Raw genomic sequence first — 23,015 nt, forward strand, 5'->3', positions numbered from 1 at the left:
GCTCCCACTGGCCGTGGTTTGCCGTCCCAGGCCAAAGGGGGTGGTAGGAAGCCACGGCCAGCACATCCCGCGCCGCTTCCCACTGCCCCCATTGGCCTGGGATGGCGAACCGCGGCCAGTGGGAGCTGCGATCAGCCGAACCTAATGATGTGGCAGGTAAACAAACTGGCCCTGCCTGCTGGGGTGCTTACCCTGGCGAGCCGTGTGCCAGAGGTTGCTGACCCCTGCTCTGTGAACTTATCTAATTCGCCAAGGAACCCTTTTATACTTTTGGCCTTCACAATATAACCTGTGGAACTTGTTGCCATGAGAACTGCATTGTGTGAAGAAGTACTTTCTTTTGTTTGTTTTTAAATCTACTGCCCATTAATTTCATCAGATAACCTCAAGTTCTTGAGTTATGTGAAGGCTAAATAACACTTCCCTGTTCACTTTCTCAATATCATTCATGATTTTATATATCATTCATATCACCCCTTAGTCATCACTTTTCTAAGATGAACGGTCCCAGTCATTTTAATATCTCCCTGTATGAAAGCTGTTCCATCTGCCTAATCATTTTTGTTGTCCTTCTCTGCATCTTTTCCAATTCTAATATAACATTTTTGAGCTCAGGCAACCTGAACTGCATGTGGTATTTATGGTGTAGGCATACCGTGGATTTATACAATGGCATGATATTTTCTGTTTTATGTATCCTTTTCCTAATATTCTGTTAGCCTTTTTAACTTTCACTGAACAATGAACAGTTGTTTTCAGAGAACTATCTGCAATGACTCCAAGATCTTTCTTGAGTGGTAACAGCTCATTTAGATCCAATCATTTTGTATGTATAGTTAGGATTACTTTTTCCAATGTGCATTACTTTATACTTCTTGACATTGAATAGCATCTGCCAGTTTGTTGCTCAGTCACCCCATTTTTGGAGATCCCTTTGTAACTCTTCACAGTCAGCTCTGGACTTAACTATCTTCAGTAATTTTGTATCATCTGCAAATTTTCCACTGCACTGTTTATCCCCTTTTCCAGATCATTTATGAAGATGCTGAACAGCATAGTCCCAGTACAGATCCTTGGGATCCCCACTATTTACCTCTCTCCATTCTGAGAACTAACCATTTATTTCTACCCTTTGTTTCCTGTCTTTTAACCAGTTGCTGATCCATGAGAGGACCTTCTCTCTTGTCCCATTACTGTGTAGTTTGCTTAAGAGCCTTTGAGGGACCTTGTCAAAGGCTTTCTGAAAATCCAAGTACACTACATGGACTGGATCACCCTTGTCCTCAGGCTTGGAGCAATCCATCCCCTTTTATTCCTTATATGTCTGGAATGCAGAAAGTTCCAAGATACTTTTGTTAAATTGAAGCCCCCTTGGACAGTGGATGGGAGTGAATTACTGAAAACTAGCACCAGGTGTAAACAAAGAATCCCCTTTGGATTCAAAGAAAGTTTTGGCACTTTCTTAAGGGGACAGGACTGCTTTGGGAACCCCTGCTGGAGAGAGTGAAATGCTATTTTGTGTCTTGTATTATTATTTATTGTGGTAATGTGTAGAGGCCCCCATCAGGAATCAAGTCCTCATGTTACTAACCACTGTACAAGTGCATCACAAAAGATGCCCCCATTCCAAATTGCTTATAATTTAAGTATATAGTGAATAGTGTAATCCATTAGGTTCAGGAGGACACTTGGAAACTAGACTAGACAGAGTATTTGAAAATAAACTGTAGAAAAACAACCTGAATTGGGGGAGGAAATGCATAGACACCAATTCCATGGCACTTTGGGGCTCAAGCACCCATGAAAAAAAATACGGGGTGCTCAGCACTTATGGACTGTGACCCCTTTCCCACTCTACCTCTTCCTCCGAGGCCCTGCTGCTCACTCTTCTCCACCCCTTCTCCCCATCACTCGCCCTTAAGGCAGGAGGGGGCAGAAAGGAGAAAATGGCAGGAGGGAGGCGCTTGGGGAGCGGGGGTGCAGAGGAGCAGGCAGACGGCGCTTGGGAGGAGAGGGTGTAGAGAGTGGGCAGGGGACTCTCAGGAGAGGGGACGGAGAGGAACCTCAAGAAAGGGGGCAAAGCAAGGATGGGAAGGGGAGGAATGTAGTAGGGCCTTGAGGGAAGAGTGGGAGCAGGGCTCTGGGGCAGAATGGGAGTGGATCACCCACCAGCAAAACAAAAGTCAGTGTCTGTGAGGAAATGGATGACATGACCAATAACAGACATGACTGATCAGCGTTTCAGTCTCTAATGTCCATAACTTTGTACATTGGGGCCAAGTTTTTAATTAATTATACAAGCCCAAAGTGTACGTCGGGGGGGGAAAAATGATGAACACGATGAAATCACACAATCAATTCCAGATTGGAGATTCCACTGGAATCCTGAATCACTGAAATGATTGGAAGTGGACACCTTCTCCTCAGTTATAGGCATGTTCACCCTCCTTTGCGAGCCTGTCTGTGAGATCTAGAGGCAGAGCAGTTATAAGAGTCCTTCCTGATACTTAACTGCATGCAGGATACTTTGGAATTTTCCAGTACATAAAGTGTTTTACAATTGTAAGAAAGGGCAGTTAAAGAAGAAGTTCTACATTCAGAACCAGACCAGAATCCTCTTAGCACCTCAGGATCTCCAACCACAACCTCACTAAATCTCCTCTAGGTAGCAGCTTGTTTTGAGATGTCAAAAAAAAAAAAGCAATACAATATATTGGGGACCAATACTAAGAAGCAGATATTACTGAAACTAGTGTGAAACCAAAACCTTTATATTCAGTAAGTGGGGGGGAGAGTAAGACCTTCCTCAGTCCCTCCTCAATAACACCCTGAGCAGAGCTTTGAAAAGCCAGAGATTCCATAAAGTCCATTATTAAGGACCTTGCTATTGCCAAGCTATTAAACTGGGAGGCCCTTGGCTATCATCACCATAGTGCATGCAGGATCAGGTCCCTTCTCTGTTAAATGTTATTCAACAAAATGCAAGTTTTTCCTGAGAGGGAGAATTAGGTAACAAGATATGAAGATAAAAGTGACAAGGCCATGCCTCCTTTTCCACTGTGACCCGGTCAGCTCACAAACCATGACTATTTCCATCAGGGCCAGGTTACAGCTTGTGAAGAACAAAAAGTATGATTAAATCATTATCCTGTCCTGATGTTAGTCTTAGTTCTGTGCTTAAAAATGTAAAGTGCTGTGCCAAGGATCTGAAGGTCTTATGCACAATGGGCCATTTCATACAATCAGTTTATGAGATTTAACACATTAAAAATGGATATCATGATATGGCCCTGTGTGAACACCCTTTAAACTTAAGATTTAAAAAAATAATGGAAAACACAAGCATGGATTGTTTTCAAGTCACAAAGCCAGATTCAGAGGTGATGTAAATGGTGATATAAATCATATGTTGTTGGTAAACTGATGTAAGGAATGTGAGTGTATTGGTGTGATTTACACACTGAGATGATCTGTTTTAACTTACATTTTTTACACCCTCGTGTTGATGTTCTTGCTGCAATCCTTCCCCTCTCCATCTATCAGAATGTTATAGCAATTTACCCGTATTCACTTTAAGGACATGTAATTTATACACCTTTGAATTTGGGCCAATACTAAACCTCAGGGAAATGTTTATTTAGGGTGTGGGCTTTTCTGTTATTTGTCACCACAATATCTAAGAACATAAAAACATTAATGAAATTATCCTCCCTGTCAGTATTATTTCCCCTTATTTTCCAGATGTTTATAATTCACGATAACTGGAGTGGGCTTCCCTCAATTTAAAATGATGATCAGGTCTTAGTGTGAGGTCACTGAAAATGACAGTACAGAAATCTATAACAAAATTAGAATCACCCACAAAATAAGATGAAACAATGCTGAGGGTGTCATATCTGCCTGTAACTGTGCCCAGCAAAAAGTTTACCAGTAGTTTACCAGTCACTCTGTTATTGCAGTTATATTATCCAGTAATTGACAAGTTGCCTGAGAAGCACTGGTTGTACTAGATTAACCTGCTTTTTTTTTTTTTTTTTTTTTTTTGGAAAGAACAGACTATGGGCTTGGCTACACTGGAGAGTTGCAGCGCTGGTGAGGGGGTTACAGTGCTGCAACTCAGGATGTGGCCACACCTGCAAAGCACAGCCAGCGCTGCAACTCCCTGGTTGCAGCGCTGGCTGTACACCTGGTCGTGCCTCGGGTGCAGCGATTCCAGCGCTGGTGATCCAGCGCTGGTCAGCAATGTGGACTCCACCAGCGCTTTTATTGACCTCCGGGGTATAAGGAGGTATCCCAGCATACCTTTTAAGCTTCTCTGGTAATCCTTCACACTCCACTGCTCTGGGCTCAGCTGACCCCCCCCTTTAAATGCCCCGGGAATTTTAAAAATCCCCTTCCTGTTTGCTCAGCCAGGTGTGGAGTGCAATCAATCAATCAATCAGCGACCATGCCTCCACGCCCCAAACGAGCCCCAGCATGGAACAGTTCCGAGCTGCAGGACCTCATCAGTGTTTGGGGTGAGGAAGCTGTGCAAGCACAGCTGCGCTCCAGCCGGAGAAATTATAATACCTATGGGCAGATATCAAAGTCCTTGCTGATAAGGGGCCATGAACGGGATGCGTTGCAGTGCAGGGTAAAAATTAAGGAGCTGCGCAGTGCTTATTGCAAAGCCCGTGAGAGAAATCGCCGCTCAGGAGCTGCCCCCACGACCTGCCGTTTTTACAAGGAGCTGGTTGCCATACTTGGGTGTGACCCCACTGCCAATCCGAGGACCACGATGGAGAGTTCAGAGCAGGGAGAAGTGGGGGAGGGTGTAGAGGCTACTGGGGGTGGAGGGAGACACCTCGGAGTCCCAGGAGGCATGCAGCCAGGAGCTCTTCTCAAGCCAGGAGGAGGCTAGCCAGTCGCAGCAGCGGGAAGTTGCTGGTGAAGAAGAAGCAGAGGAGCATGCTCGGGGTAAGCAGATTTAATGTTTTGGGAGAGGACGGTTTGGGTTATGGCTGCCTGCATGCATGCCTAAACGTGGAATAGCCCATTGATTTGCTCTATCACGTCTCTGTAATCGGCCTCGGTAATCTCTTGAAAAGTTGCAGCCAGAGCGTGGGCAATGTGCTTTCACAAGTTTATAGGGAGAGCCACTGTGGTCCTTGTCCCAGTCAGGTAACCTCGTCTGATCCACTGTGCTGCGAGGGGTGGGGGGACCATGGCTGCACACAGACAAGTGCATAGGGGCCAGGGCAGAAATCCACATTGCTGTAGAAGACCCTCCCTCTCTTCCAGGTAACACGCAGCAGTGATATATCTGGCAGTAGGAAAACCCTGTTGATAATGTAGGGATACTACTCATTGCAGGGTGCCAGGTTCGCGGTACCCCCCCACCGCCAGCAGGTCGCCAGCTCCGCGGTCCAGCCCCCCCCCACCGCCAGCAGGCCGGCAATTCCGTGGTCCAACCCCCCCCTCCAGCAGGTCGCCAGCACCGCGGTCCGCCCCGCCCCCCCAAGCAGGCCAGCAGTTCCGCGGTCTGGCCCCTCCCCCAAGCAGGCCGGCAGTTCCGCAGTCTGGCCCCTCCCCCAAGCAGGCTGGCAGTTCCGCGGTCTGGCCCCCCCCACCGCCAGCAGGCCGGCAATTCCGCGGTCCAAACCGCCCCCCCCCAGCAGGTCGCCAGCTCCGCGTTCCGCCCCCCCTGCCAGCAGGTCAGCAGCTTCCTGTTCCCTAATGTCCCTGTGCAGGCCACCAGCTCCCTCCTTACCCAGTGCAGATAAACCCCAGTGAGCCATCAGTCAATTCCCCTTCCCAGGTGAAGTTGGGGCAGAAACACTCGCCCCATTGCTCGCCATGCCTTCGCTTCCCTGTCTCTCTGTGCTATGTTAGGTATGTGGGAATGATGCTACAAAAGTCTACAAACTCCTTCACTGTGTGATAATAAACAATGTAGCCTCTATGTATTACATGTTTCTATCTATGTTTTTTTTAGTGACTTTTGACTAATGCAGCCGGATCACCGGCCTCCCATCGGTTGCAGAACTTGAGAAAAAATCAGCGAAAATCAAAAGAAGAATTGATCAAAGCAGTTATGAATCACTACATCAGGGAAAGTAGGAAGACACAGGAATGGAGAGAGAAAATGTATGAGTGGAGGCAAACACAAAGCAGGAGAAAGGAATTGGCTACCAAAAAAAACTCAAAGCAGCTGATAAGCCTCCTGGCTCGCCAAACTGACTCTTTCGAGTCTCTCGTAGCCATGCAGGCAGATCTGTACCATGGTAACCACACCCCTCCCAAAGCTCTCTTTCTTGTTCCCCAGTATTTGCACAAAACACCTTTCTCCAGCAGCCTGTTACTTACTGCCCCCAACACCCTGTACAATCACCTACCAGCCCTGATAACTACAATCCTTACCCTGTGCACTCCACCCCCATTACTCTGCAGCATAGTAATCCTGAAGTGCAGCAGACATTGAACAGCAATCCAACAGGACATATTCAAACCTCTGAATGTACAGTCCATCACCCTACCCCCCCCCGCCCTTTTATGTACTGTATTTTGAATAAGGGATTTTATGGCTTTTACAATAGTTTTTATTATTGCAGAAAGTGGTAAATACTGTACCCCAAGGTAGAAAGGAGCACAGCAAAGGCACCAAACATTACTGTTTGCTCTCAGCATCAAATTGCTCCCTTAAGGCATCCCTAATCCTTGAAGCCCTTTGCTGGGCCTCTCTAGTAGCCCTGCTCTCTGGCTGTGCAATTCAGCGTCTAGGCGTCGAACCTCGGAGGTCCATTCCTCACTGAATCTTTCACCCCTTCCCTTCACAATATTATGGAGGGTACAGCACGCGGATATAACAGCAGAGATGCTGCTTTCCCCCAAATCTAGCTTCCCATAAAGACAACGCCAGCGGGCTTTCAAACGGCCAAAAGCACACTCCACAGTCATTCTGCACCGGCTCAGCCTGTAGTTGAACCGGTCCTCGCTCCTGTCAAGCTTCCCTGTATACGGTTTCATGAGCCAAGGCATTAAGGGGTAAGTGGGGTCTCCAAGGATCACAGTGGGCATTCAACGTCCCCTACTGTGATCTTGCGGTCTGGGAAAAAAGTCCTGGTCATCAGCTTCCTGAACAGGGCACTGTTCCGAAGATGCATGCATCATGCACCTTTCCAGGCCATCCTGAGTAAATGTCAGTGAAACGCCCATGGTGATCCACAAGCGCTTGGAGAACCACAGAGAAATACCCCTTGCGATTAATGTACTCTGACGCCAGGTGGGGTGGTGACAGAATAGGAATATGCGTCCCATCTATTGCCCCTCCACAGTTAGGGAAACCCATTTGTGCAAAGCCATCCACAATGTCCTGCACGTTCCCCAGAGTCACAGTTCTTCTTAGCAGGGTGCGATTAATGGCTGTGCAACTTGCATCAGCACCATTCCAACGGTGGACTTTCCCACTCCAAACTGGTTCGCCACCGATCGGTAGCTGTCTGGAGTTGCCAGTTTCCAGATTGCAATAGCCACCCGCTTCTCCACTGGCAAGGCAGCTCTCAATCTCGTGTCCCTGCGCCGCAGGGTAGGGGCGAGCTCAGCACACAGTCCCCATGAAAGTGGCTTTTCTCATCCAAAAGTTCTGCAGCCACTGCTCGTCATCCCAGACTTGCAGGACGATGTGGTCCCACCACTCAGTGCTCGTTTCCCGAGCCCAAAGGCGCCGTTCCACGGTGCTGAGCACGTCTGTTACTGCCACAAGCAATTGAGTGTCTTGAGCATCAGATGATTCAATATCATCGTCTGACTCCTCACTGTCACTTTGCAGCTGAAGGAATAGCTCCACTGCCATGCGTGATGTGCTGGCCACATTCATCAGCAAGGTCCTCAGCAGCTCGGGCTCCATTTGTAATAGAAATCTCAGAAATCGCGCTGCAGACTCACAATGCCGCCAAACTGCTCGGAATGTGTAGCAAAGCACCACGGGGCGTTGGAACAGGAAGCGGAAAGACCCGCACCCTTCCGTCCCCTTCCCACAAGCCACAGCGCCAAAATGGGACGAGGTGCTCTGTGGGATAGCTGCCCACAATGCACCACTCCCAACAGCGCTGCAAGTGCTGCAAATGTGGCCACACTGCAGCGCTGGTAGCTGTCAGTGTGGCCACACTGCAGCGCTGGCCCTACACAGCTGTATGAACACAGCTGTAACTACCAGCGCTGCAGAACTGTAAGTGTAGCCATGGCCTAAGATCTTGATCCAAAGTCACTGGAAAGTTTCCCATTGACTTCAGGGACAGTAGATTTTCCCCTGAGAGGATTAGGGAAATATTCTAGGACATCACTGATCTGCGTTTCAATAAGATTCATTCAGAAATCTGAAATACTGGGCTGAAGTGTGATATTGGTTACATCCGGGTAAATCTGGAGTATCTCTATTGATATTCATTGGTTTAAAGGGAGTTTAAAAGGATTCATACCAATATAACAGAGCTCATGTCTGGTCAGTATAATGGCCAAACAACTGGCTTGCAGATAGGAAACAAAGTTATCAGTGCTGTTGTATGAAATGGGAGTGTATGGTTTAGCATTATTAGTACAGACTGTTTCAACTTCACACTGGGCAAATGCAATACACCTAACAGCACGATGCATTTAGTCCCATAAATCATTAATGACCTTGAGGAGAGAGGCCCCAGATCCACAAAAGGATTTAGGTGTTGAGATGCCTCAGCATCGCAACATCTAATTTTTTGGCACCTAGAAATTCACAGGAACAACACAGCAATCCAGAAACCTGAGGTTGGCACGTAGGGATAGGTACCTTAGAATGGAATCCACAAATTCAGCATGCTACAAGGAGAATTGCGTAAACTAGCCAATGGGAAAGGGTAGTAGAGCTGTAGAGTTTGTAGAGTTGCATGCCTAAGAGTAGGCTGCAGAGAGGTGCCTCTCTGTGTTAGCGATCTACAAACTAGGGCAGGGGTGGGAAAAATTTTTGGTCCAAGGGCCACATCTGGGTGGGGAAATTGTATGCAGGGCATGAATGTAGGGCTGGGGCAAGGAGTTGGGTGCAGGAGGGGTGTGGAGTGTGGGAGGGTGGTAACAGAGTGCAGGAAGGGGCTCAGGGCAGGGGGTTGAGGTTGCAGGAGGGGTGTGCGTGCTCCAGGCTCCGGCCTGGCGCCATTTACCTCGAGTGGCTCTGGGGTGGCAGCGATGCATAGTAGGGTAAGGCAGGCTCTGGCCCCGCTCTGGCCCCGCACTACTCCCAGAAGTGGCCAGCATGTCCGGCAGTGGCTCCTGGGGTGTGGTGGGGCAGGTGGCTCTCCCGTGCACTGCCCTCATCTGTGGGTACCACCTCCGAAGCTCTCATTGGCTGCAGTTCCTCGTTCCTCGCCAATGGGAGCTGCGGGGGACAGTGTCTGCAGGCAAAGGCAGCGATCAGAGCCCTCGCCCCCACCCTGCCAGGGTCTGCAGGGAGGTGGTGCCTGCCACTTCCAGAAGGGCACAGGGTCAGGGCAGGCAGGGATCCTGCCTTAGCCCTGCTGCGCCACAGGGCTGGCAATATCCCCTGGGCCGGATACGAAAGCCCTGATGGGCTGGATTCCGGCCGTGGGCCATAGTTTGCCCTCCCCTGAACTAGGGAAGATAGGTTCTCATCTGCCTAAGTCATGAGGGGGTCTGATATGATAGGCACCATCAGGCCTGCCTAATTCCACACAAAACAGCCTGGGACAGGAGGGTGTCAGCTAAAGGTTATAAGAGAGATCCTCCTCCTCCTCCCCTCCCCAGGCTATTTTGCCTGGCATTATGAGCATGCCTACCAGATTGAGCCCCACCTGTGACTTAGAAAGAGGAGCACCTGTCTTCCCCTGGTTCATGGAGCCCTCTGGGATTTAGGTGGTGGTTAGGTACATGGACACCTAGAGCCTAGCAATAGCGTGTATGCTTAGGGACAGGAACATAGACACCTAGGGAACTGTTTTTATTGCAAAAAACTTAACTGCTGAGCGAGTTAAGGCACCTACAGAGTTAGGTGGAAGCTGAGTTGGAGTTTTGTGGATCGAAGTGACACCTAAACACAGGACTCAGTTGCCTAAAAACAGGATTTAGATGCCTAAAAACGGGACTTAGGTGCCTGAGTAGATTTGTGGATCCCACCTAACATTAATTCAATATTGATCAAATCTTAAAGTGATAAAACTGAGAGGTATGGTGCTAAAATCACAAAATCATCAACATAAGTACAGAAGGGCCTTTAATGTTAGACACTGACTAGAGCAGGGTTCTCAACTGGGGGTCAGGACCTCTTGGGTCACAAGGTTATTACATGGGGGGTCATGAGCTGTCAGCCTCCACCCCCAAACCCCGCTTCACCTCTAGCATTTATAGTAGTGGTAAATATATTAAAATGTGTTTTAATTTCTAAGGGAGGTTGCACTTAGAGGCTTGATATGTGAAAAGGATCACCTGTACAAAAGTTTGAGAGCCGCTGCACTAGAGTATAGCTATAGATTTGCACTTTTCTGTTGTAGGTTGAAAGATGATCCAGTGATTAGGGCAGCAGGTTAGGAGGTGGGAGATTTCCGTTCAAATCCCTGTTCTACCATAGATTTCCTGTGTAGCCTTGGGAAAGTCACTTAGTCCCTCTGTGCCTCAGTCCCAGTTTTACAAATGGGGATTTTAATACCTCACCGAGATGTTGTGGAGATAAATACACTAAAGGTTGTGAAGTGTTCACATACTATGGTAATAGGGGTGGAGGCTGTTATTTTAAATAGCAGTCTCTAGATTTGTTTTTTTTCCTATAAGATTTTAGAAGGGTAAAAAAAATGGGTCAGTCATAGTTAGGGTTGCAAGTTTGTCATGCTGGGGAAAATGGCACAGATACTGTGACTTTACTGTTTGTTCCATTACTTGTTCTTTGTGTCCATGATTTCAATACACTTATTCCACAGCAACAACTTCTATGACTCCGGTCCCATGGGACTGAGGACTGGCTGCCTGGTCCTGGTGTTGCGAAATGGTGCAAAGGGTAGCAGCACCATTCACGTTTGGCCTATTCACCCCTCCTCATTATGCTTTTCAGCTTACCCCTCCCACAGGGCCCCTTCTCTTCTGTCATGGCTTTTTTTTTAAAATAAAAAATCACAAAACCCATGAGTTTTACTAAGCTTACCATGACTGTTCCATGACTTTGATGAAAATGCCATGAACAATGTGTAGCCCTATTCATAGTGAATGAATAATTACTGGCCTTTATTTTGATTGTTTCACTTTGCTTCTAAAATTTTGTAATCAATGCTGATTATGCTCAAGCCAATGATGTATGATAAGGGCCCTACCAAATTCAGTCCATTTTGGTCAATTTTCATGGTCATAGGATTTTAAAAATCGTAAATTTCATGATTTCAGCTATTTAATCTGAAATTCATGGTGTTGTAATTGTAGGGATCCTGACCCAAAAAGTAGTTTTGGGGGGTCACAAGGTTTATCGCAGGGGGTTGTGGTACTGCTACTCTTACTTCTGTGCTGCTGCTGCTGCTGACAGCAGCGCTGCCCATCACAGCTGGGTGGCTGGAGAGCAACAGCTGCTGGCCGGGAGCCCAGCTCCGAAGGCAGAGCTGCTGCCAGCAGCAGCGCAGAAGTAAGGATGGCATGTATGGTATTGCCACCCTTACTTCTGTGCTGCTACTGGTGGGGTGTTGCCTTTAGAGCTGGGCGCCTGGCCAACAGCCATCACTCTCCAGCCACCGAGCTCTGAGGCAGTGCAGAAGTAAAGGTGGCAATACTGTGACTCCCCTGGAAGCTCCCTTTGGGTCAGGACCCCCAATTTGAGAAATGGTCTCCCCTGTGAAATCTGTATAGTATAGGGTATAAAGCACACAAAAGACAGATTTCATGGTGGGAGACCAGGTTTCACAGTCTGTGATACTTATGGAATTAGGTTTTGTATGGTAACTCCTCTTCTCTCATACACAATATAATAATAATAATAATTAATAGTCATCCATCTACTATGCATTTTTCTTTACAACAAGTAGCACCACCTTCTTAAGGTACAATTCAGGGCATAGCCAGAACAGACAAGACAGTCTTCAGCGACTCTGAAGGAGGTTAACCACAACCTTTGTTACCAGCAAACAGAGGCAGGCTACACAAATTCACTGGTACGGTTGTATGCTTAATATATAGTATGTTACATAATTATACAAATGACTGTCACGGACTCATGTGTATGGATGGCCACAGTACTGTGTATCATATAGTTTTAAGACTGTAGAAGAAAATGAAGGTACTATTTGAGAACTCACATATGATCATGTCATAAAAAATGGATCCAGATCCTCAGCTGCTGTAGGTCCATTGAAGCGAGGCTCTGGTCCTATAACACAAACACAAGGAAGCTGAGTTAAGGTACATGTGCTATCTCTTATCTTTCAATGTGCCAAATCCTGAAGTTCTATTTAGGATATGTTCCCATATATTTTAATAGACCAAGCCAGTAATGCAATCATCACTTAGATTATTATAGAATGGGCTATCTCATTGCATACACTTGTATTCTATTATGTCTTATGTTGCTACAATTTGTATAATAGTGAATAATATCTTTTCCTGAGGTTTGTGCCAAATTCTGCAAGTTTCTCCAGTGACACTCAACATTTGTTGGGTTAAACCATCCTGCATGGCCCTATTTTTTTCTCTTTGAAAAAGTTTCAATAAAATAGATTTGTTATATAAATAATACAACCTCTAAAAACATTGATTTTATGCAGGCTTGTGCCCTGGGCTGTATGTTTTGTAAAGAACCTTTTCAGTCAGTGCCAGTTCAGCATTACTAAGCATAATTACAAAGTTTCTGTTACTCTGTATGTACAATGGCATGAACAGTTGGACAGTACAAAATGCATATTTTTGTCAGACTTAATGCAAGTTATTGTTATGACCTTAATGCTTCCTTAATTTTCAAAGCAGTATATGGTGCTTTAGCTGTTTGGCTTCATGGCCCAGTACCACTCCTAGTGAAGTCAATGGGAGTTTTGTCATCGACTCCTGTGGAAACAGGACCAGACAAATAAAGTCAATAGGATTTGTACAGCTAAAACTGCACTATTCTTTGAAAATGTCCTTCTTTGGGGAACAAATAACATTAAACTTTAGTATGTATGTATGTTTGTATCTTCAAAAATATCTGTTCTGCAACATTATATCAATTCTGCACCCAATTTCAATCAATATATTAGAGTTTTTAGAACTTCATTGGCAGAAAGTAGATACATAGTCAAAACCAATGTCAGTCTTTACACTGAATCCAAATTCTGGTCCCAATTAAAGTCTCTCTGACTTCAGTCAAGCCAGGATTTGACTACTAGTGTATAAAATCTCAGTGGGACATAAGGTTGTGTGTCCAACAGGAGACCATGACAGTCTTTTACAGAAATGTTCCATTAATTTCCTTTTTATCTGCTATATCTGTAAGTAGAATATGAACTTCGTAGAGAGATTATAGAAAGTGATAGCATCTGATATAATCTCAGAAATTCTGAATCTGAAATTGCTTTTGCTTACATGCTACTTTTCTTCATATCCTGAGTAGCTGATGGGTCTTAAAAATACACTAACACAGAAACAATCAGGCAAGCATTAGGCAAAAAAAAAAGAGTTAAATGTAGAGCAACCAACCTATGCGCAAACTCAGGCTGACTGTCAATCTGTATGGCCCCATTCCAAGTCCATTATTTGTTGTACAAGTAGGAAGTCGTTAGATTAAGAAGAAATTAATTTGCGGATTTTAAGGAAAATTAATGGGCAAACCCTCCTTCAAATCCTCCCCCACAACCCAGAATCAAGTACCATATACCTTTGTTTGCAGCGTTGCTGTATCCATGTTGGTCCCCAGATATTAGAGAGACAAGGTGGGTGAAGTAATATCTTTTATTGTACCTATCTCTATGGCAGTGGTGCCCAAACTTTTCCTCTCGCCCACCCTCCCCCCCGCAGTACAGAAATGTGTCTGCATCCCCCATAGCTGATGGCTGGGAGTGGGGGCCAGTAGCTGGGAGCAGAGCTGGGGCCACAGCTGCAGCTGGGGCTGGGGCCGGGAACAGGGCTGGCCAGAGCTAGGGGCAGAGCAGGGCTATGTGGCACTTCTTTTCCACCCCAGCCATGCTCCTTTGTGCCCCCCTAAAGGGTGTGCCCCACAGTTTGGGGACCACTGCTCTGTGGGGAAAGAGAAAACTTCTGAGTTTACACTGAACTTTTCTTCAGGTCTGGGAAAGGTGCAAAGAATCTAAATACCACTTGGAACAGATTGTTAAGCAAAGGAGTTCACACATGTTGCAAGAGACCATTCAAGAGGAAGTGGGCTGTTAGTCCCTTGCAGTCATGGTTCAGAGGAGGGTTGGTGGATTGCAGATTGTTGTAATGAGCCATAAATCCAGCATCTTTGAGTCCATCATTTCTAGTATCTAGCCAAGTTATGAATTTAAGTTCCCAGGCTTGTCTTTTTGAAGGTGTAGTTTGTTGAAGCTTCCCTTCAGGATGAGGACGAGATATCAGATATGTAATGATCATTTTGTGAAAAGTGCTTGCCCCTAGGGATATGGTGTTTTGTCTTTTATCATTTTTCTGTGTGAGTCATTTGAGAACATAGTGATTCACAGGCGTTGACTTCCCCTCTGCCTGGTGGGAGCTCGACACCCCCCCCCTTGCCCCCACCCCTGCACCACCCTTGCCCTGTCCCCATTCCACCCCTTCCCTAAGTCCTCACATCAACCCCACCTCTCCTCTTCCTCCTCCCATAAGTGCACCATTTACCCGCTCCTCTCCCTCCCGCTTGGAAGTCCTAAGCTCTGCCAAACAGCTGTTAGGTGAACGGGGGGGGGGAGGAGCAGGGGCGGGAAGCGCTGAGAGGGAGACGGCGGAGCAGGGACGTGGTGTGCTCATGAGGGGGCGGGGGGGAAATTGGCTGCCAGTGAGTGCGGAGCACCAGCTAATTTTTCCCTGTGGGTGTTCCAGCCCAGAGCACCCACAGAGTCGGGCCTACATATAATTGTCTCATGTCACCCACCCATTTAGTGCACTTGATGAGGTACACCACATGTTGTAATAGGCATGTGACAGCCATGGATCCTGAAAGGTGTGTTGTGAGGGTTGGTGGGAACAATCACTGCAGCAGTGGAGATGTTTGCAGATTTTGCACCAGTTGTTCTGGCAGGGTCTGGTGCCACTTCTGAGTTGGTAGGTCCTGGTTTGCGGGGAGCTTGCTTCTGATGATGAGCTTTGAGAGATTGGCGGGTTGTTTGAAGGCCAAAAATATTTCTTTCAGGATGTGCTCCCCACTGATTATGAGTTGTAATTGTTCAATGATACCCCATAGGGGTTCCAGCGTGGGGTGAAAGATGATCATTGGGGGGTGTGGTCAGTGGTTCTCCTTCCACCCCATATTGAAGCAGCTTCTCTTGGGGTATTTGGGTGGTCTATTCCATGATGCAATCTACTTTTCTAGGTGAGTGTCCTTCTTTGGTAGAGGCAGTTTAAGTGAGTTAAGGTGTAATATTCCCAAATTTTTCTCCTCAGAGCATATTCTGTGGTATCTGAGTGCCTGGCTGTAGATAACAGATTTTTTGGTGTGTTTGGAGTGGTTATTGGATCTGTTAAGATAATCCGTGGGTTTCTTGTATATAATTGGCTGTAAGGTTTCATTTTTGCAGCTGATTGTGGTGTACGGAAAGTTGATGCTAGTCTGGGAGTGTTGTAGAGAGTTTGTACCTTGACATAGATTAATTTTAAAGTTTCTGCCTAATATCTGTTATGATTTATCTAGGGGTGAAATCTCTGTGGAATTGTCTGTGGAAGTCAATGGCAAAATTCTCATTGACATATTGGAACCAAGATTTCCTCTGAGGAGCTTATACGATGGTATTAGACCAACTTGAGAACCAATATTTGTATTATTTTCTCAAAAATAAACATTTATTAGGATGGATAGATAGACATAAAAATAATTCATAGAAGACAACCAGTGTAAACAGGTAATGGAACTTAGTAATGGCTGTATGTTAGCTAAGTTAATGGTTGTATGGAATTTCAAAGATAAAGATAAAAGCAAAATAGAAGTGTTCTATTATTGGGTCTTTATTGTCACCCACATTGCTGAACAAAGGAATGAGAATAAAGGTACAGAGGGCTCCCTATTTATGGAAGAGGTCACAGCACTAATGCCGCATGCTAACATCTTAGGATAACGTTCAGACACCATAGTGACAAACAAGGGCACATGGAACACGCAGAGGGAAAATGGGGTTTCTATTTGTCTGTCCATGCAGTAGGGGCCCTGCAACATTTCATGGGCATTCTGGAAGCAGGGGGCAGAGGACATGATGCTATCTGCTGCATGCTTCCTCTGAAACTTGTGCTATCCATGCAATAAATTAACAGTGTTCCTTGCATCGTTAGCTTATGCTCCATTTCTGTACTCCTCAAAGGTGAGGTTTTGCATACGAAGAAAGGAAACTGCTAGGATCATGATTTCCAGAGGAGCCATGTGTCCAGGGAAAGGGATGGGCAGAACTACTGCATGATCTGTGGTATTTCTGCAAAAGTGGATTTAGACCCAGTGCCCTTTGCCCTTCCTCTTCTCCTCCCTGTTAAGAGAATATGCATAGAGTTCAGTGAGTTTAAAATGATAGAATCCCTCACATACATGGGGGAAGAATATGGCCCTATATTATTCACAAACATGTTAGAGTCCATTTTAAGTTTTTCAGCTGATCATGTGGCTTTATAAAAAAGATATTGGGACAAGAAATATATACAAAAATAACAATAAGCTCCTCCTGGTACAGAAAGAGACTCAAAAAGGGGACGGCTGCTTAGGTTCTATTTGCTAGACAGCTACAATTGTGTTTCCAATTGTAATTCTTGAACTGTGTTTCAACAAAGAAGAAATGGTTTTTGGCTTCTGGAATGTAGCAACCAAACCACTGAGTTTGTATCACGTGTGGTCACATGCCTTTCCTATAAATAGCTGGAGCAGGAAAGCACCTGTGCTTTTTCCTGCCAGCATTTTGATGGATAGCTTTGTTGGCATCTCTGCAATTGACACTACTCTGAACTCAGTAAAGAGGCTGAGTCAGTCCTCAGTAAGGGAAAGCATCCAAAATCACTTTGGCTTTCATTCTAGCAAAGGAAAAGGAGAAGGAAAATAGTTTATACCCTGGATCAGTCAGTTTAATGGTAAGAGATAGCTAGCAGTAGAAGAGTGTATGAGCTGGGTAAAACTTTTGCTAAAGTCTCATTCAGATGAATGTGTGAAGAGTCCCCGCATTTAAGACTATAGTAAGAGACAGTTAAGGGATCACACCTAAAACAAAGCCTAATAAAGTTTGTCCAGAAACTAGCACCAGAGGGTTCATTAGATACTGTGACCAGGCAGGAGGGAGTTGAGAAAGAACACACAGAAAACTAGAAGAGTCAGAAGGTGACGCAATCTGAAGGAGCAGCTGAAGTGTAACCTTTGAGTCAGCTACAATTACTTTCCACCCCTTTCCTCGCATTTCAACACAACATGTATAAAAAAGCACATGGAGGACTCATATAATTCAGTCATTGAGGATTTTCAGCAAGGATCACATAGGCTCAATCTTCCCACAGACACATTCAAAAAGAACAAGAAAAAACTTCATAAAATTGAATAATGATAAAGAATGATAATAGCTTAATTTCTACTAAAAATAAGCCTAACTTCATAATCCACATTATCTTGTTATCATAGATAAATATATATATATAATATAAAAACAAATTAAATCTAAATAGGTTAGTTCCCACAAAAACACAGTGAGAAGTAACGCAGACTTCCAAAAGCTTAGAATGAGTTCACCTGAGTCTTAGTAAAAGTCTTTGTTCATCAACTCTGTCCATTCCACTGAGTCAAAAACCCTGCAATAATATCTCTCTCCTTTTTCTTGGCAGAGATCTCTAATTGGAAGCCCACACAGACTCTTTCTTCTCCTATGTTGGGCTATGGAATCTTTCAATTAGTTACGCAACTAACTAATTAACCAATCACTATTAATTGTGTAAATGAATCACCCTGTTACAAGAAAAATATAAAACTGCAAACAACAAAATATAAATGACTCTTTCCTTACTATCACATTTAAATAAGAAAAGAGTTGGTGAACCATACTTGTTAAAATAATTTGATGAAAACAATTTGGCTAAAATCAAACAACATTCAAAGTACACAATTAATGTGAAAAATTAATATTCCCTCCCAATTTTCCCTTTCTGTAACTAGGGTTACCAACACTACCCTGCTGGAAAGGTAACAACAGCATCAACCTGCTGTAAAATACTTCAGAGTTAGGGGAAAACAACCTGCTTTTTGCTCCTATAGCTGGATTTCTTCCTCCAACCCAAACAGGTCACTCACATAGGCCATGTCTACACTACAAAATTAAGTCGATTTTATGTAAGTCGACATCGAGCCTTCAATTTAAGCAAGTCCATCTTGCATGTCCCCACTATGCTCATTGTTTTGTGGGGAGTGCATCCTCAGTACCAGGACTTGCATGAGTGCACAGAGCACTGCACTGTGGGTAGCTATCCCACAGTGCATGTAACAAGTGCATTTTGGGTGGGCTTGCAGTGCCTTATGGAACCAAAACATTTGCGCGTGTTGTATGGAACATGGATTAGCCTTTCATGAAGCACTTACCTCCCTCTCTCCCTGCTTCCCACCCTGAAATCAATAGCTAGCAAACCAAGCCTTTTTTCATGCCTTTTTTTGTAAGCCTGGGTATCCATGCAGATGCCATAGCACGGTAATCATGGACCTCACTCAGCTGTACACTGTTGTTGTGAGCATTACAAACCCTCATGCCTTATCTTGCAGTATTTACGAAGCTGATACAGGAGCTGCCGCGCAGAGCAATATGATGCCATGCAAGCAGCCCTGCTGGAATTCATAGAGAGGAGCAATTAGCAGTTGCTGGCAACCAGTCACACATCACCTTGACACGATTTGAGCGCCACTTCTGGGCCTGGGAACAAGCACTGCAGCTTGTTACTGCAGCTACAGGATGATGACAGTGGCTGCAGAACTTTTGAATGCTTAAGGGCCACTTTCCAGGAACAGTGTGAAGAGCTTTTTCCCAAGCCCTGAAGCACAGCAATACTAAAAGGAGAGCTGCTCTGACAATGGAGAAGCAAATAGAGGTAGCTCTGTGGAAGCTTGTAACACCAGACTGTTATCCATAAATGGGGAATCAATTCAGAGTGGGGTCTGTTGTTATCCAAGTTTGCCTGGCAATCCACAGACTTCTGCTAAGAAGAGAGTGACTATGGGCAACATGCAGGACATAGTGGATGGTTTTGCCATGAAGGGGTTCTCTAGCTGCAGTGGGGCAATAGATGGCACACATATCTCTATCTTGACACCAGACCACTGTCCCAAACAGTACATAAACCGAAAAGGATACTTCTCAATGTTGTTGCAAGCGCTGGTGGATGACAAGGTGATGTTGAAATGCTAATCATGATCCTGGGGGACCCAGCCTACCCCTTGCTCCCATGGCTCATGAAGCCGTACACAGGCAGCCTGGACAGCAGTAAGGACTGGTTCAATCACAGGCTAAGCAACTACAGAATGGTGGTGGAATGTGCCTCTGTACGTTTAAAGGCCGCTGGCATAGTTTGCTTATTAGGTTAGACCTCAGTGAAAGCAATATCCCCATTGTTATTGCTGCCTGCTGTGCACTCCATAATATCTGTGAAACAAAGGGAGAAAAAGTTTTCTGCCGGGATTGGGATTAAGGCAGATCACCCAGCAGCCAATTTGAGCAGCCAGACATCAAGGCAATCAGAAGAGCACATCGAGGAGCTCTGCGTCTCATGAGGCTTTGAAACCACAGTTTCAGTACATGAGCCACAGTAATGTGTCACTTATCTGTATTTTCCTTACCAAACTGTCCTCTCCATTGCAATTTTTTTCCCTTCGAAACTCCACCCACACTAACTACAGTTTGTTGAATGAATAAAAAGCCTTTTCTCCTCAATCTGTTAAATTTTATTTGCACACAAACACACAGAGACAGTAAAGAAAAGTAAGATAACACTGTAGGGGGGAAAACAAGGACCACTTGCTTACAGATGCTCTGCAGTAACAATCAAAAGTGTGGGAATGGGTGCCTTATGGTCCTTGTACTCTCCCCTGGTGTTGAGTACAAAGGATATCAAACACCTCCCTTCCCCCCCACCCGGCCTTATAGGAAATTTTCAGGAGGAAGATGTAGAACTGGGCAATGAGGGCAGCAGGTACAGCATAGGCTGCAGAGGGACTCTAGCATCCAGCTGCCTTTCTTGAACCTCAGCTAGATGCCTCAACATGTCTGATTGCTCCTTTATAATCCACAGCATCTCTTCCTGCATGGCATGCTCTTGTTCCCTGCATGCATTCTTGTCCTCCTTGTCCATGTCCATGATCTCGGACAGTGTAGTCCTCCATGCTCTGAGCTCCATCTTGTCACTCTTGGTGGCATGTGTTAACTCATTGAGCATGTCCTCCTAAGACTTATTTTTCTGCCTTCTAATCTGGGAAAGTCTCTGTCCCGGTGTGGCGGATGCACCAATGGACAAGGTTTCAGCTGCAAAGAATACGAAGCACAAGGGTAGCATTGACAGTGCATACATTGTTTCTGGTGCAAGGTTAATTCTTTTATAAAAAGAAACACCCCTCAATGCACTTCCCTACAAGCCACAACATAATCACAACCGCTGGCTAGTGCAAAAATCGGTTTGCTGCTCCAGCCATGGTGAGTAAGGCCATGAGGCATAGGCAAGAGATCTTGTGCTGCAGCTTTTGTGAAGACATTCTTGGGATCATAGGTTGGAACTTGAGAAAAACCCTCTTTTCCTTAACAACCTGGATGGTGCTTGAGGACAGGAACCAATGTAAATCCCCTCAAATAGTTTGGTTTTTACAAAAGCTGCACAGGGTTGGGAAGAAGGGAGACAAACAAGAAGCTGACCCCTCTACCTTTGTTTAAAAAAATAAGTTGGTTGCAGTGCTCTATGATCCCTTCCAACCACAACCATGGCACATTTGAGAAAGCGTGGTTGTGTGTCCCAGATTTCACCAAACAGGGGCAGAATACTTGTTGAATTGTTTGCGGTTTAAGGGCTAGCATTGAAAACTTATCCCGTTTTCCCTATCTGACCCTATGTGAGATCACTCTCCTGAGGGTAACAGAGGCAACAAAGGAGCAGATGCTGCAAGTGTCTGAGTACAGACCTGGTCCTTATGCTGCAATGCTGTGTGCCTCAATAATGCCAGCAGAGTTAATACTGGAGTGGAGTGGGAAAGTGTCTTACCATGGTGGACGAAACCAGGCAGCCCTTCCCAGAAACCTTCTGCAAAGGATTGCAGAGTACCTCCATGAAAACTTCCTAGAGATCTCCATGGAGGATTCCCGAGACCTCCCTGTGCACATAAAGTCTTTTTCGGAGAGCATCCTCTGTGTAGTTGGAGTGGCCACTGATACTCACTACACCCACTTTTTTATTCAGATTAAACATTAAAAATAATAGCATGTAACCCCTACAGTTTGACTGGAAATGTGTACTCACCAAATGTGCCTTCCCCAACATCATGCTCTGCCACTAGCTGGTCTTGTGAGGGGATGGGCTCCAGGGTTAAAAACAGTTCTTGGCTGTCAGGGAGAATGGATCCTCCGCTTGCCTGCTGAGCATTCTTCTCCTCCTCCTCCTCCTCCTCTTCCCCACCAACAATGTCCTCCTCATTGTTGCTCAAAGTCACCTGGGGCTCCTGGGAGGTATTCATGGAGCGTTTTCGGATAGTGGTGGGGGTCACCGCCGAGAATCACATGCAGCTCCTCATAGAAGCGGCATGTCTGTGGGGCAGAACCAGAACAACTGTTCGCCTCCCTTGTCTTCTAGTACACTTGCCAAAGCTCCTTTATTTTCACATGGCACTGCTGTGTGTCCTCAGTGTAGCCCTTCTCCTCATGCCTGCAAGATCTTGGCAAAGATGTCAGCATTTCTTCTGCTGGTTCAGAGCTCTGCCTGCACTGACTTTTCTCCCCAGACAGCAATAAGATCCACCACCTCCAGTGTACTCCACGCTGATTCACATTTGCGGCCTGGAGTCTCCATGATCAGCTGTGCTGACGAGCTCTCCACACCGATCAAACAGGAAATGAACATTCAAAAGTTCCCAGGGCCTTAACAGGGGGGTGACTGTTTCCTGTGTACCTGGTTGATGTGTAGTGGAATTGAAAGTGCTCTCCACAGCGGTCACAGGACCTCCTGGAAGCCAATTCACTCGAATTACAGAACGCAGTGTCTAAACTATCCCCATGGATGTTAAATCACGTGCTACGCCTCTTGTGGAGGTGGAAAACAGAAGTTGACATTACAGGCCACTTAGATCAGCGGAAGGGACTTGGTAGTGTAGACACATACGTTATTAGATCGACTTAACATGGTTTATGTCGACCTAACGTTGTAGTGCAGACCAGGCCATAGTCTTTAGTAAAGCAGCTGCCCTGATTGCTCTGCTCTCAATAGAGCAGGGGTCGGCAACCTCTGGCACACGGCTCACCAGGGTAAGCCCCCTGGCTGGCTGGGCCAGTTTGTTTGCCTGCCACGTCTGCAGGTTTGTCCGATCGCGGATCCCACTGGTTGCAGTTCGCCGCTCCAGGCCAATAGGGGCGGCAGGAAGCTGCAGCCAGCACATCCCTCAGCCCGTGCCACTTCCTGCAGCCCCCAGAAACTTTTCAGAGTAGAATGATGATTGTGCATCTACCTAGCAATAATAACTCAGACACAACTCAGTCACTTCTCCCTCTCCCTTTCCCACCCCCCCCCAGCAATTTCTCCCTAGGTCTCTCAAGGAGTTATCTCTTATTAGGCATGTGGGTTACAAAAGTGGCTGACTCTGGAAGAAAATCTGGAAAGAGGTTTGTGTGTCAGAGGTGCAGGCTGAAAAGCATGCTCTTGGTGCTGTGAGC

The sequence above is a fragment of the Gopherus evgoodei genome, chromosome 1 (assembly GCF_007399415.2).
Source record: "Gopherus evgoodei ecotype Sinaloan lineage chromosome 1, rGopEvg1_v1.p, whole genome shotgun sequence".
Classification (NCBI taxonomy): Eukaryota; Metazoa; Chordata; order Testudines; family Testudinidae; genus Gopherus; species Gopherus evgoodei.